Here is a 15151-nt window from a genome sequence, read left to right on the forward strand (position 1 = left end):
CACCCAGGACTACAGATGCTGGCTCACCAGAGGCAAGTGCTACCAGGAGGAGCTTCCAGGAGGCCAAGAAGGCTGTCCGCAGGACCAAGGGAACAGCCACATTTCAGGAGCTGAAGAAGGAAGTATCACAATAACAAAGGGGAAACGAGCAAAGTCTAAGGACTTCAAAGGCAGGCGGACTTCTACGCCACCAGAGTGTCCAACTCTGTCTGCTGCCCTTAAGCCCCACACCCTCACCTTGCCAAGCGAGCCAAGAGCCAGGCAGGGCACACCTTGATGGTAGCCTAGTGTGTGGCCATCACATAAGATATAGGATGGCACAGTTAAATCTGAATATAAGTATGTCCCAAGTAGATCATCAGTATGTCCCAAGTATGCCAACATACAATCTTTCAGCAGTAAGAAGTTACACTAAATAATAATAATAATAATAATAATAACCCACTGCTAACCTATGATTCAAATTTAACTGAGAACCTTTTATTTGTGATGTCTTGTGCTGAGAGCTCAGGTCCTGCACCCTCATTCATTCTGGAGCAGGGCGAATGGTCTGGGCCAGGGGCCTGACTGTCACAGATCGCCACTCTAAAGGCACTCGGCAGACCACTCTAATAAGTAATGCCTGGCTTATGTGATAAGCCCTCTCGCCTGTGGGTCTGTAGCAAGTGGCCTTTGAACGACGCAGAAAAGAGAATAGCCAACCATATGAAGTAACTCAGAGACACAAGAGGGGGTGAGGACTGAGAGCAGATCCCTAGATTGCCTTAATAGAAAAAGGGGTACTATGAGTAACTAGCCTAGTGGCTACAGTTCAGTGTCCAAGGGATGAAAACTGGTAGCAAGAGCCTGACCTTCTCTAGAGCTCACTTTAATCATAAGGAAACAGGGTTCAAGGCCAACTGCTGTGCTATCACCGTATCTGCAGAACCTCAAGGAATGACCGCCCTTTAAGGGCGAGAAGTTTGGTTAATTCAAAGTGGGCACCTGTAAAGCACCTGGCCAGTGTTTGCTGCAGGAATGAGGAAATGAATGGACACGGTAATTCTCAAAGAGCCTACCTCGAAATTTAGAATTGTATGACTGAAAACAAAGTCTAGAGTAAATCTCGACATTTCATAGTGCACCTAATATTTTTTATTCTTTAACTCGTCTGTCTGCTGAGGGTTACTTCCAGTACCAAACAAATGAATAAAACACCTGCCACCCCACCTGATGGAGCACATGGTAAGTTCTCATCAACAAAGCAGAGGAGCAAGGCCACCACCTCCCAGGATGCACTTTTTTCTCTGCCCCTTTTGTGTAACTACTGCAACTGTCCTTTAGTTAGGGGGAGCAGGAACATGTAACTAAACAAACATCTGAGAACACCACAATTTTCTTATTTATTGTTATTTATTTTCTTGTTTATTATTACTCAACCCAGTGCCAACTTCTCTTGATCTACGCTGGAAGAATTCCCAGGGACACCTTATCAAAACAATAAATTCAAAGAAAAAAAAAGATAAAGAGCAAGAGAGAAGATGACGACAACATATATTTTTAAAAGATAATATTGTGTACTCCTTTCAACCTATGATAAATCCCCAGTATATTTTCAGTTTTTCAAAAGAAGCTTTTATTTGCTTTATTACTGTCAACAATCTATTCCTCCAAACAGCCCAAAATTAGAATTTACAAATAAATAATTGAGCCTGGACCAAGGGGAAGTATATCTAGCTTTTGGATATGCTATTAAACACCACTTGGCATAAAACAACTATGCCATGCTTCTAGCCCTAAACTGTTAGGTATTTTATAATACAGCTAAAAGAATTAAGCTGAAAATTGAATTTATGTACAAGTTAATCCATAAGGGTTTTGTGCCATTGCCCAAAAAAATTTTAGATTCCAAATGTAGTCTGTGTTCTTCTAATTTTTTCAACATGACACAAAGGAACACATTTCTGTCTTCACTAAAGAGACAGCCTCTATGGTCAGCCGCTAGGGTCCTGCAACTTCCAAGGAAGGACCTATCAGCCAATCAGCTCCCTGTTCATAGTTGAAGACGGATTTTTTGAAAGTCATTTCTACCAAATATTATCAATGATCTGCCTTCTTCATGCTCCAGAATGGGCATAAACTCATGGGCCTGCAAAATCAAGAGGAAATACAAAGCCTTCTTAGGTAAAAAGAACCACCCAAATAGCTCAGATAAAAATGACCAATTTTCTAACAGCAGAGAAGTAGCTAATGCAACCGACATGGTCTCACAATCTGGGATCAGTCCCTTGCTTCTTGGGGTCACCAACTCTCCAAAGGCCAACACCAGTACCAACTTCAAATCAAACTTAAGCTTTGTGCAACTGTAGACAGAGAAGGAGAGGAGGGGGGTGTTCCAGAGAGTCAGCCTTACCTGTGCATTTGTGAAGAGGCCTTGGTAGGAGAGAGCCCAGTGGCCTTTTTAGACAACAGATGCACCATCTTCAGCACCATGATGAAGTCAATGAAGAATAAAGAAAGAGAGAGGGAAGATCTACTGCCCACTCGCTAAGTGTGCAGGACCACACTGGGAAGTGGCCAGCCATTCCCTCAGTTCCCAGGCCCCAGGAAAGTGGCAGAGGAAGGCTGGGAGCTGGTTCCTACATCATGTGCACACCAGAGCCAAGGTCTGGCACTGACACCCCTATCCTTCCACATGCCACTCAGGTATTTCCAGTTCAGAAGAGTCCTTGCTGGGTTCTCTTTAAATACCTTAAGAGACGTGTTAATCTGGGTCTTTACAAATTCCTATATCCAGAGCACAACACAAGGCCCCTTCTAGAATTCAAATACAATTTCACATGTGATGTAGTCTTCTTTAACTGTAGTCTGAGGTGCTAATGGTAGAATGAACCTGACAGTCAGATGAGCTCGAGGAAGCCACCTTCTCTCCGTGCAGGGAGTGGGTGGGTCGGTGGAGGAAGCAGCGGGCTCGGGACAGAACAGTAACAGGGTACCAGGCAGCAGTGTCCCCTGGAGTGTGGCTGTGAAATCTCAAGGAAGGGAGGACATGGGGAAGAGAGGGCAAGTGATTCTAGAGTTTGCCTCCAAGAGGGGGGTTCCTAACTCAAACAAAGAGGCAGTGTCCATCTTGGGGTGCAACTCTCTCTACAATGCCAAAAGAATGTAAAAAAGACAGTTCGGATGGGGTCTTGGGGACCAAGTTTACCCCTGCTCCTTTCTCAAACACCTGTCCGGGGAGCCAAGAACATAAGAAATAATATCCCGGTCAAACTTAGTCTACTCCAGCCAAAGGTCCTGTCTTGGGACAAGTTCACAAAGCAAGCTTTGTGAGCAGGCATGCCCCATGATAGCACTGTCCAAAGATTCCTGATAAACCCCAAACACTCCTGGCCCCTGTGTGCTGTGCAGCTACAACCACGTTCTTCGGGAGCCTACCTCCCTTCCTCCCAACGTTTTCCAGGTTTGGTGAGTGTGTTACAAGCCACACAAAGTCTTTTTTGCTTTGCTTTTTATTTATTCCAAAACATTTGCAAGACCTGACAAAGGACATGGCTGGTTTTCGAAGCTGGTTGGTAAGTGTGGCCCATGGCATTTGAAACTCTGATCACATCTCTGTTCCTAAGATACAGGAATCTTGGGGTATCACGATCCTTCCAGGCGACTCTTAGGAATGCTCTGCTATCCCCAAACAAAAGCCAAGGCTTCTTTTGTAACACAATCCTTATCACATTTCTGCCCAGAGAGCAGATATTGAAGACATCTGAACTTGGACTGCAAAACTGAGGTGCCCTATTTCCCTTCCCCTAAATCTGACTATTTGCCATCCTTTGTCCTCCTGAAAACCTTCCCTGAACTGGGGGCACTGCTCTGCGCGCGCTCCTCAGTACAAGGGCATGCTGTTTTTATATGCACACATCTGCATATGTGAGTAACAATACCCCTTCATGGCTGGATCAGACCTGCTCAGCAAATCTAAAGGACCCTGGGCAAAATGTTGAGGCCAATGAAGAGTACCAGGTGTCCCACACCCTGTCTCCAGGCTGAGTCTATCCAGGAGTCCAGGGGAGGCCAGGGAACAGCTGCAGGGGCTTTTACAAGGGCAAATGCGGTACAATCTCCTTGCAATGACAGTTTCTTCCTGGACAAGACTGAGAGCTGGGAGGTCACAGTGGGTATCTTTGTCCTACACCAGATACGCCTAGTGCTCCATGCTCCTGAGATGCATTCGGTACCTGCCGCAGGGCTGACAAGAGTCCTCTCATTCGGAGACACAAGACTTCCTTCCATACTATTTCCCTTTCCTCTGCATGCAGGACCTGGAGGCAGGCAGGAAGCCCTCTCTCGTCTTTCACATTGTGCTTTTCTTTACTCTGCCAGGGGGAAGTCTGTTGCTCAAGAGGTCGGGGAGAAGCAGAAGCAAGAGCTCCATGAAGTGTTTGCCAAAGGCGCTGCGGGCAGAAGGCAGCTCTTGCTAGATTTTTCATCACAGAGGTTCAGTAGGGGTTGCTGCTGCTTCTGCTGCTGCTGCTGCAAGGCTTCACCCCCAGTCCACGCAGCGTGGGTTAACACAGGCGGGATTTCTTTCCCTTTCCTTTGATGAGGTCTGTCTGTATTTTGATGTGTAGGACTGGCTCATAAGTCTTTTGAAAAATAACCTCTGACAGGCTTCCTCTCTGGTGAGATAGTTTGGAGCTGAAACTTCTCATGGCCTATCCTGACATTCCAGCCCTCCCCAGGAGTTACCCTGCACAACAGAACCCTGCTGCCCAGCTCGACCGACACCAGGAAATGGCCGGCCGTCATGAATGGATTAGCATCCACTAGTGGGCAATCAGACTGAGAAATGCTGCGTCCAAAACCACACGCTCCACAGTTGCAACAAGGAAACTTACCATTTCGAATGCAGAAGCTCTTCTGGAATAGTCCTTTGAGGGAGCACAAGTCTGGTGAACCACATGGACACTGTCTCCAGGTACCTTACCCCCAGCCCCCACTTTATAAGAGTCATTGTGCCTTCTGGGAGTATCAGAGTCCTGCTCAGCATTTCTGGGCCTATGCAGACAAAGCCAAGATTCTCAATGACAATCTTTCATGTCCTAAGAGCAGAACTCCTGTCCCCAGTACACCTGATCACTGTTACCCCTGGACACTCGCTTTCACATATCACCAAACCACACAGTGCTCTCCCATGGGTCTTTGGTCACCTCTATCCTTTTTAGAGCTGGAAATCCCAAAGAAAGTAACATCTTAATGCAATCCCTTCTAAATCGGTAACCAGAAAAGGTGGCCCGAGCATATGTCTTGCCCAGGGTGATAAGAGTCCACAGCATTGTGGTCTATGTGCTTCCAGGTCACTGAAAGGGCAAGTCTAGGGTAGATACACACCCTAAGGTGGCCTCACTTTGAAGATTGAGGAGAGTGTGGCGAACGCAGCAGGGGACAACAGAGATGGCCTATCTGGGTTTTCGGGTTCTCGGGGCCCAGGAGGCTCTGCTAAGAATCCAGGACTCCTCCACCAAGTTTCTTCTACCTGCTCACACCTGGTCTCCTAGTTCCTTCATTAATGCGTGCCCTTTCCTGAGACCATTCCACGTCACTCTCTTCACGCGCACCGTCCATCAACGCTGGTGCAATACACACCTTACAACGGGTGGCATAACCTTCTCCTTCACGGGAATTTTTCACACTTCTGAACGTGTCATGATTTCTTCCCTTGGCTGCTTCGTTAAACAATCATGACACATGTCTTCAGCTGACCAATCCCCCATGCAAGGTGACAAGTGCTGTAAAGCAGAGGGACTGTTCATGAGCCCAACTGCACACTTCCACCCATGCGATCTGTTGTCCATCTTAAAGCCTGGTGAGGAGAATAAACAGTATGCACCTCTTAAGTGACTGAAAAGGTGATCGTAAGCGATCTCTAAATTCCTGCAAGACGTACCATGAAAACTAATCTGATTCCCCCCCCAAACAAGGCCATGATGGGATTTTTATAAATTCAACCCGTGCCTCATGCAAAATTCACAAGCTGTCAAAGGGCACAGAATAAATCCTAAGTCCCTCCACCACCAACCCCACCATACCCACAACCACCCCGGGCCTTTCCTGGAACAGGCAGCCTTGGCTCACACTTTATAGGAGTGATCACAAGTTTCAGATTTTGAAGAAACATGTAAATGACATTTCTTTTTTATTTTCCTGCCTTTCTGAATTATTTTTAGTTTATTGTAATTGGTGTTTCTATATCCTACTCAACAAAAAGCCTTCTAATGAGTATATGAGTTAGTGAACGAAACAACAGCAAAACTAAGCCACATACCTGCATTTTATAACACCCCATTCTCATGCCCCCGCACCACTTTCCTGTGAGAAGGTGCAAGAAAACCATTTAGAATAAGAAATTTCAGGGAACGCTTAGGCGTTTCTAGGTGATCAGTAGAACATCTGGGAAGCTTAACACTATGTCGAGGCTCTTTAAGAAACTGTTCCGCTTCATCCCCTTTAAATTTCTCTCCACCAACTCATGTGCTGGGCAGAGATCCTTGAACTCAATGGCAGGCTAGACACAGCCAAGGTGTAGTTATGAGTATTCCAAGTCAGATCTCTCCCCCGGGCAGAGTCCAACACCTCCACAGAGGTAGAACAGATTGGGAACTGTGCCCAAGCACCCTTTCTCCCCTTAGCCATCCCTTCCTGAGATTTCTTAAGAACCAAGAATAAGTAAACTGCAAGGAGGTTTAACCACAAGGGCATACACCCAAATGCGTGCCAGCTCTTCCAAGGGGCACCCTTGTTTCAGGTCTTCTGAGCAGGGGGCCCAGAAACCTGGCAATCCATGCCAGCTCTGTCAACACCATGGCCACCCCCACAGGCCCTCTCCAAGCCAGGTTCATCTTCCCCTTGCCCGACCTTAATTAGAAAGTTCCTGCATCTGCCTCTTCCATGAAGAATTTCCTGACGAAGAGGGAACATGTAGCAACCTCTCCTTAGCTCATTTCCACCGCTCCATCGTCTGGAGAATTCACTTTGCATGTTAATTGACACCTACTCTTTTACTAGCAAAGCAAAGACACATTTACGGGCAACCTCAGGAACGGGATTTTTCATCTGGCAGAAACCTCTCTGAAGCCTGAAGTTTAACCCTGCAGACACCATTCCTAACAGGGATCCCATTTACTCAGCCTGGCAATAGCCCCAAAGCTTTGATCCTCAACACTGCCTACCAAGTGGGAAACCATGACTCTCCATTTCCACGCAGGGAAACTAAGGCACAGAGTTGCCGCTGGTCGCACAACAGAAAAGAAGGTGTCCATCATTCAGCTCAATTCTCCCCCCATGCTGCTTTCTCTCTGCAGCACTCTGTCCTCTCCCCTGCTGTCAGGCCCTGGGCTATCAGTTCTCAGCACTGTCAGCAGCCCCACCTCTGCAGTGGAACTTATCACTTCCTATCTGCTGTAAACAGATAAGCAGGCTGGTCAAAATGAAAGCACAGACTACAGACGGGGCCACCAGGCCCCTCCAAAGGCACTAAAATAAATGGGCACGGGACAGCAATTTCTTCACTTCCGTTGAAAAGGCACTTTTTGAATGTCTACTCTGTACCACTCACTGCTCCAGGTACAGAAGACACGAAGACAGATGTGGCCTGAGATCTTTCAATCCGTGGTATTCCTAAATGACTGCAGGTTCCAGCATTTTCTAGGGGCTTGCCACTCCAGGTGATCCTGGAGTTAGAAATGTAGTCTCTCAGAACCCATCTGGGCCTCCTGAATCAGAATCTGAGTTTCAACAAAATCCCCAGGGGAGGATTTGTACATAACCCTGGTCTAGATAGCATAAAGACACCCAGAGTTTGACTTTAAGATAGGAAAGGCCCTGTCATATTATGCAAAATAGTTTACTTAAATGCTTAGGAAGATATAATCCCTCCTTCTACCCTTGTTGCCGGCCTCCACTGGCACATCTGTCCAGTCCCTATACACCTACCTACCTATGGCCTTTAGACCGTGATGAAGGAGTGACAGAAATAACTAAGAGGCACATCACAGAATTCACCTAATATGCACAACTACAATGGAAACGCTTCCAGTTTTGTGTGTTATATTTCCAGAAATGATATATTACAGTAAGTGTTGACCTAGGTTTAGAGTTTTACTTTTAGTAGTGTACACCTTGCATCCTTCAGAGAAGTCCAGACCTAAGAGGAATATGGCTCTCAGGCCTAGGCAGGGGGCCTGCACCGTGTCCACACTCACTATCAAGTGGGCACAAAGTTCTGCCAGTTCAAGGAAATCTAGTAGCAAGAGCAATTCTAGGAAAAGGGACAAGAACTAAAATGTCTGAGTCTCTTCATTTGGACCTGGGGCAGCACTTCTTGCTCCGAGGGTCCCATTCTCTCCCTCTGTGCCTGCCTCCTAGTGCCTCTCAGGGCAAAATGATACTTCTTCCTTTACATAACTGGACACCTCACCAGAAAGAGACAACTCTGGGGGTCAGAGCCAGAAGCCCCTAAGAGGCCCCAACTCAACCACCAACACAAGAGCTTATACGGTAGCACAGCAAGATCTCCCTTGCAGAGGCTCCACCAGGACAGTGGAAGGGCACCCAGGAAAGTGACTTGAATTCATGTTGAGTGTTATTTTCCACTGGGCACTACTACTCCAACTCAAAATTGCCCAAGGTATACAGTTGCACTCACCAGATCAAAGACTCACAGACATTCAGTGATTACTGAAAAAAAAAAAAAACCTCTACTGCACTAATCCCTACCTCAAATTAGTTTTGATCACTTTCTAAATTCTGACTGCAAACTCTAAGACCAATAAGATGAACATTTCCCAGTTCAGGACAATTATTCAAAGAATTAATGATATTCTTACTTAATATCTCCCCAAGATAGCCCTTTAGGAAGAAAGTAAAATGAAAAAGAAATGTCTTCTAACAAAAGTGATTTTTAAAAAACCAAAATGGCTGTTAAAAATTTGACATTATAGATTTGTGAGGAGTGCGTCACTCAACTACATTTAAAGATTATCACTTATTTCAAATAATATGTATGTAACAGCATAAAACCAAATTTATGAAGTTCCTACTCAAATACTAACAGTGGTGGCAATTTATAACTTATACATGCATTTTTTAAAAGACTGTAAATTAAGTACTCTGAATTCTTACAGCAAATTTATTTTTATTGAGCATAGTAAATAAAAGAGGTTTGCAAGGAACAGGACAGATATTTGTACAGTGTTTTAATAAACTAGGGCAATTTATTTTATTTTGTGTTAGTTCTGTTATGTCACTATGCCCTTGTTCAATGGAACTAACTCCCTTGATTTACAATTGTTTTAAGAATTACATACACAGGCTTTGTTATTTAAGAATATTTACTTGCTAAATCAAAATAAAATTCAAATTCTTCTTAAGCAAAAATCCATTCACCCTTTCCAAGAACTATTTAATAATATAATTGTCATTGCTAGTATTATATTTGCAATACTCTGTTCAACTTTAATCCAATAGATTGGACAGACCCCAAATTAACTTTTCTATTAAAGCATCTTTTTCCTGTTGTACTCACAAATCCTTAACTCTGAAAGAAAAGGCTAACTTTTCAGACGTGTTCTTTCTTAAAACACATTGGAAAAAAAAATACATTCAAGGAAATTCAAAGTACTTGAAATTAATAATGTAAGGGGGATGGGAATATAGCTCAGTTGGTAAGAGTGCTTGCCTCGCACGCACAAGGCTCTGGTTTCAATCCCCAGCACCACAAGTAAATAAATAAATAAATAAAGGCAGGCCCATTTCTGAGAAACACACGAACACACACACACATATCCTGACCAGGCCACCTCTAAAAGAGAGTTGATGCCAGAGTTACTCAGTTTGCAACTCAACGCAAGCTGGGAAGTTCACAGGTGTCCTGTAAACCTGCTCCCCTGCTGGGAATCATCACAAGGAATAAAGTCCAGTTCAGACAGAAACTCTCACCACAAAAGAAACCTCTACTGCAAAATTTTCTCCTCCGAGAAGGGTCTAGACGAATTATTCTCGTACCTTTAGTGCCTGCAGCAGACCTGAGACTTGGGAAAGTTGCAGGCTAGGTGCATCCAAGCGTGGCAGTGTTTTGCAAACTGGAAGTGGCCACTAGGAGCACCCCTCTTTTTTAATGTCTTTAATGAAACAGAAAAGAATAAAAATTATCAAGAGTTTTGTGGGTAGAGGAAAGTGGCAGAGGTCTTGCCTAGCACGTGTGAGGCCCTGGGTTCCACCCCCAGGACCGTAAAAAAAATAAAATTATCCGAGTGCACTGTAGGAAAGAATAATGGGTAGGTGTTGTTTCATGGAAACTTCCAATCTTTTTTATCAATATGTGTGTCGCCATGTGTGGACTTGATGGCAATGTAAATTTAGTTCTTATTGTAGATAGTGGTCAAAGTTTCTGTCCTTGGGAACACCAGTGTGTGGGTAGCAGAAGTCACATTCCAAACACCTCCCGAGAAAGGCTTCTAGAACTCTGTGCTGACGGCTAGGACAGGCACTACCAGAGCCTTGAACCCCACGTGCCTATATCCTCCTGCAGGACCAGAGAGACAGGTGACAGCCTAAATGAGGGACATTTCCAAAGCTTATCTACATTGTATGTAGAAATGAAAAGCTGTATTTTCTGAAAACATTATAAATTTAGAAATCAGCCAGTATATCTCGGTCATCTTTGATACTCAAAAGATAAAAAATCCTAGGCAAATCAGGCAAAAATTTTCCACAACAGGATGGGACAGGCTGGCCCAATGGTGATTAGCTACAGGGTAGGTTGATAGAAAGCTCTAATTTTACGTGATCTGTGAAGATATCTAATAACAACCTAGCAAAAATGTAATATCCTGATCCTCCGATCTTAACAGGGCTGGATTACTCTAAATCGAAATGACAGAGCAAACAATTCACCATATGATTTGTACTGAAGTACAAAATATGGTGCATACTTATACCAAAGAATAAAATAAACCCCAAAGTGAGATTGTCTGGGCAGAATTGTAATAGAAACTTGAAATAACTTATTGTCCTATCTACCTGACAAATGTTACAATTTGCCTCAGTTATTTTTCCTTTAAAATATACTGTTTTACTAACCTATATAAATATTCCTTCAATAAATATTTGTTCAGCACTATCATAGGTGCTACAAACACAGCAGTAAACAAAACAAAGACTATTGTGGAGTAGGAGATGCTGGGGATTGAACCCAGGGCCTCTCAAATGTTAAGCATCCTCTCTAGCACTGAGCTACACTCCCAGCTCCCAAAGTTCAATGTTGACCACATTTTCTTTTTGTGATACCCAGATCTCATTAAGATAACGGTGAACATGGAAAATTACAATCGGGATTTTTTGGGTTTTTTTTCACTTTCAACATTAAAGTTTTCCCCATTAAGATCAAATGTTCTTTGAAAATGCCATTTTTATTGGCTACACAATATTCTAATGTGGAAACAGAATTATAATTCACCGAAAGTCATTTCCGAAAAAACACAAAGAGACATAGTTAAATCAAATACGTTCAATTTAGGAGCATAAGGAAAAAATGCAATCTTACCAACCTCAGAGACCCCGTGCCCTCCTCCACACTGATGGACACTCACCGGCTTTGCCACATCAAGGTCTGATTTGCGAATCTCCCTTTATAAGCCCCTCTCCCTCTTTGATCGAAGAGAACATTGTCTGCCCAGAACAATACGTTTTCATTTCAATTTCCCTTCTTTTCAGGAAAGGAAATGTTTGCACTTCAAAGGGTTTCTTTGAAGAGCAGCCCTCGGTGCTGGTCGGGCCAGGTTAGGAGTTACTGGGCTCAGCAGGGTGCATGGACCCTGGGCGGCTGCCCACCGGAGTCACTGTCAAGGCCAGCTCCTTCAAGGAGAGGGTCTGGGGCAGGAGAAGAACAAACAAACACATGGAAAAATACTTGAAGCTTTTGATCATGACCTTCAGAGGCCCCTTCTCACACACAAGGTAGGTTCGCAGCTCAGGGAAACTGAGGTGCAAAGAGTGAGGCATCGTGCACACTGAAAGAATAGTCTCCAACAAAATCATTCCAGAAAGCCGACTCACTTAGGAGGACCCATTCCAGGCCAGGAAAAAGGGGAGCCACTCTCAGTGCTGGCGGTGACGGCAGAGGGGACAACCCAAACAGAGAAGATCCAAATTCCACTGCACAGGAGTTTTGAAACCTTCTCCTAAGAAAGTCTGCGTTTGAGTAGCACAGTCATTAACAAAGCAACACAATTTAGAATTTTGCCTTTTACTTTTCCAATGGCCTCCTAGAAAGGACAAGAGGCTCACCCAGCGGCAAGTCTGCAACTATATGCAATAGCCACCGGGGGCCCATGCCGCAGCCCTCTGTCAGGCCCATGTGCATCCTTAACCTCTGCCAAGTCGAGGAAGCGAGGGGTACAGAGCAGACAAGAGAGGACCTGCAACACTTCAAGTCTCAAACAAGTCCTGCGTATGTGATAATGATCTCCGCCCTTCCCCACCCCAAGTACCTACGTGTGGGCACGAGTAAAGTGCTACCAAGGGAGGTTGTCAGCCTGCTCATGTGGGCAACCACCCAAAGAGTGGGCAGGGGCATGAAAGACAGCCTGAGGGCTCAGCTAAGGGGGCTCTTCCCAGGAGTGGGGCCTGCAGTCTGCAGGGCCAGGTGATCAACCACTTTTCTTACAATCCATTCACCTGGCCAAGTGCCAAGGCTTTGTGCAGCAATCATGGGCTTTTTTATTTTCTCCTGTCACTGTACTAGTTTCCAAGTTCTTCACGGTAAGCAGTCCCCCTTTTAGGAACTTTTTCTTAAAGTGAGAGCCTTTAAAAATTAAAAGACTTGTGATGCAGAAAATTAGAATACGGTAGAATACTAGACTAGGGTTCCTTTGAGCTCCAATTCCCCAAGAACATGTGAAGAACACCATGTGGACAATTCAAAGATGAACAAGGGCTGTGAACTTGATAACACCTCTGCATTGAGGTTAAGCTTCCTGGTTTTGATTCACTGTCAGGCTGCACGTGTTGCTCAGTGGAACAGAGTTTGCGGAGAATGCACAAGGCCCTGGGTTCCATCCCCAGCATTGAGAAAAGGGGAAAAAAGCAAAGATTTCACACTGCAGCCATCCTTGTTCTTAGGAAATACATGATAAAGTATGGAGAGGCAAATAACGCGTCAGGACATGTCAGAAAAGCGTGCATATGTGCACTCATGTGTGTCTATGTGGGGGAAAAGCAGAAGGGGCAAAATGGTGGCAACTGGTGGCCGGGAGGAAAGGGCACATGGGTTCCTTGTGCTCTTGAAGCTTTTCCTTAAGTTCAAAATGCTATCCAAAAAAAGCTGAAAGAGAAAAGAAAGAAATGAGAAAGAAGGAAAGCGGTGGAAAAGAGTTTTACTACATACCTGTCCGTTTCCTTTCCAGGAATTCTGAGGGTCCCCAAGGCCTGCACCCAAAACTCCCAGCTTCCTGGACCTGGTCTCATCCCAAGGGAGGGTAGGAGGTTCCCCTGCCACCTGAAAAGCTCTGGCCCCCAGGAAAGCACTCCTGAGGGTAGAAAGCTGCCACCCTAGGCTTTCCAAGGGTGTCAAAAGGGTGTCTTCAAAGGAAGGGGACACTTCCCCATGTCACCACGTGGCAGAAATCAGTAAATGAAAGATGGGGGCAGAACTACAACTACCACAGGCCTCAGAAGAATGGAGTGTAAACAGTTTCTGGTTCCCACAAGACCCCCTGCGAGGAGTTCTCCCTGCAGAGACATGGAGGTGGAGCTCAGGGATGAACGGATGGGCACCCCTGTGGTTTGGGGCAGGAAGCAATGTGTCCAGCCAGAGACTAGTGACGTGAATGACAAACTACTGACCCCCAAAGAATGCAGCCGGTTCTCTGCCACACATGCTGGCTCCTGAGTCTGGCCACCTGCCCAGCACAGCTGCCCCAGCAGCCCCCGGGCTCCAGCTGTGCAGGGAAGATCTGCACCCAGAGATGGTAGAGAGAAATCAGGGCCAGGGAGGGAAGGCTCCATCTGCAGGTCCCCACCATCCACGATAATAACCAGAGCTGGCCAACGGTGGAGAGGCCCTGCAAGCATCACCACAACTTGCCCAGAAACAAACGGGAGCAGTCAGAGGTGTGTGCTGCCATCTCAGCAGGCACCTGGCACACTGGGCACATTCCAAGAGAGGCTGGAGCCCAGGCAGGGCTGGCTTCACAGTCCCATCACACACATGGGGGCTGCTGGAGCCAAGCCACTTGGTTTCCAATCTTCCCTCTGCCACTTATTACCTGCTTGTGTGCCCAGTGGGGTAGCGAGGACCTGCCTTCACTTCCCCATCAGTCTGGTCCAACAGCTGGACCAGACTTGACAGGCAGTTACAAGGCTGGAAGAAAATACATCAAGCGCCAAGTACTCAGAAAGCACTAAACATGCACTTGTGACTCCTGACCTCATCTGTCCCCGCCTTCCTTCCTATCTGGTGTGAGACTGGTAGATGGCACTTGGTAGGCAAGGAAGAAGGTGTGGAAAGAGAAAGAGGGCATTTCCAAGCAAACCTTAACAGATCAATTCAAGCCACTTCATGGGAAGAATGAGAACTGTCACAATCGTTGGAGGAAATGACAATGTTCAGTTCCCTCCCTTCTCTGAGCCCCACTGAGGGATGAGCCCACCACCCTTACCCAATAGAGATATTACCTACTCAAAGAAAGGATGGAAACAGATGGCCCTGGGTTTTGGGGTTTAGCTCTTCTCAAACCCAAGGACTTTGGGTAATTTGGGTTCAATGTTGGGAATTAAGATGACTATAAGGACAGCCACTATACCCACACCCACTAAACACACATCCCCTGCTAAACACACAGATGTGCATACACACACACACAGCGAACACTAAGAAAGGGGCTTCCCAGAGGTGCTCAGAGTGGCCAAGCCCAAGACTGTGGACCCCAAGGTGGCCCCTGGATCTCATCAGGCACATCCAGGCAATAGAGCCAAAAGCCCAGGGCTGTCATCATTCCCTCCAGACCCAGGACCAGAGGGGATGGGGAACTTGTCAACAGATTACTCTAAGGCCCAAATGCCCCACAACACCCTGAATTGGGTACATTCCAAGGAAAGGGGGCTACATTTTATTGCC

The 15151-nt window shown here is 45.7% G+C and overlaps 1 protein-coding gene across 2 annotated transcripts in view; it reads right to left on the minus strand.

Moving 5' to 3' along the window:
• The window catches only part of Slc7a1 (solute carrier family 7 member 1), a 70685-nt gene extending 55903 nt beyond the window's left edge, over window positions 1-14782 (minus strand). Inside the window, exon 1 of one of the 2 annotated variants that reach the window (XM_048800775.1) lies at window positions 11583-14782. The gene's annotated coding sequence lies outside the window, so the exon portion shown is untranslated. The remainder of the gene's footprint in view (window positions 1-11582) is intronic. The other variant, XM_015484182.2, reaches the window with a different exon arrangement.
• Window positions 14783-15151: the final 369 nt, after the last annotated feature.

This window comes from Marmota marmota, unplaced genomic scaffold (genome assembly GCF_001458135.2).
Source record: "Marmota marmota marmota unplaced genomic scaffold, marMar, whole genome shotgun sequence".
Lineage (NCBI taxonomy): Eukaryota > Metazoa > Chordata > Mammalia > Rodentia > Sciuridae > Marmota > Marmota marmota.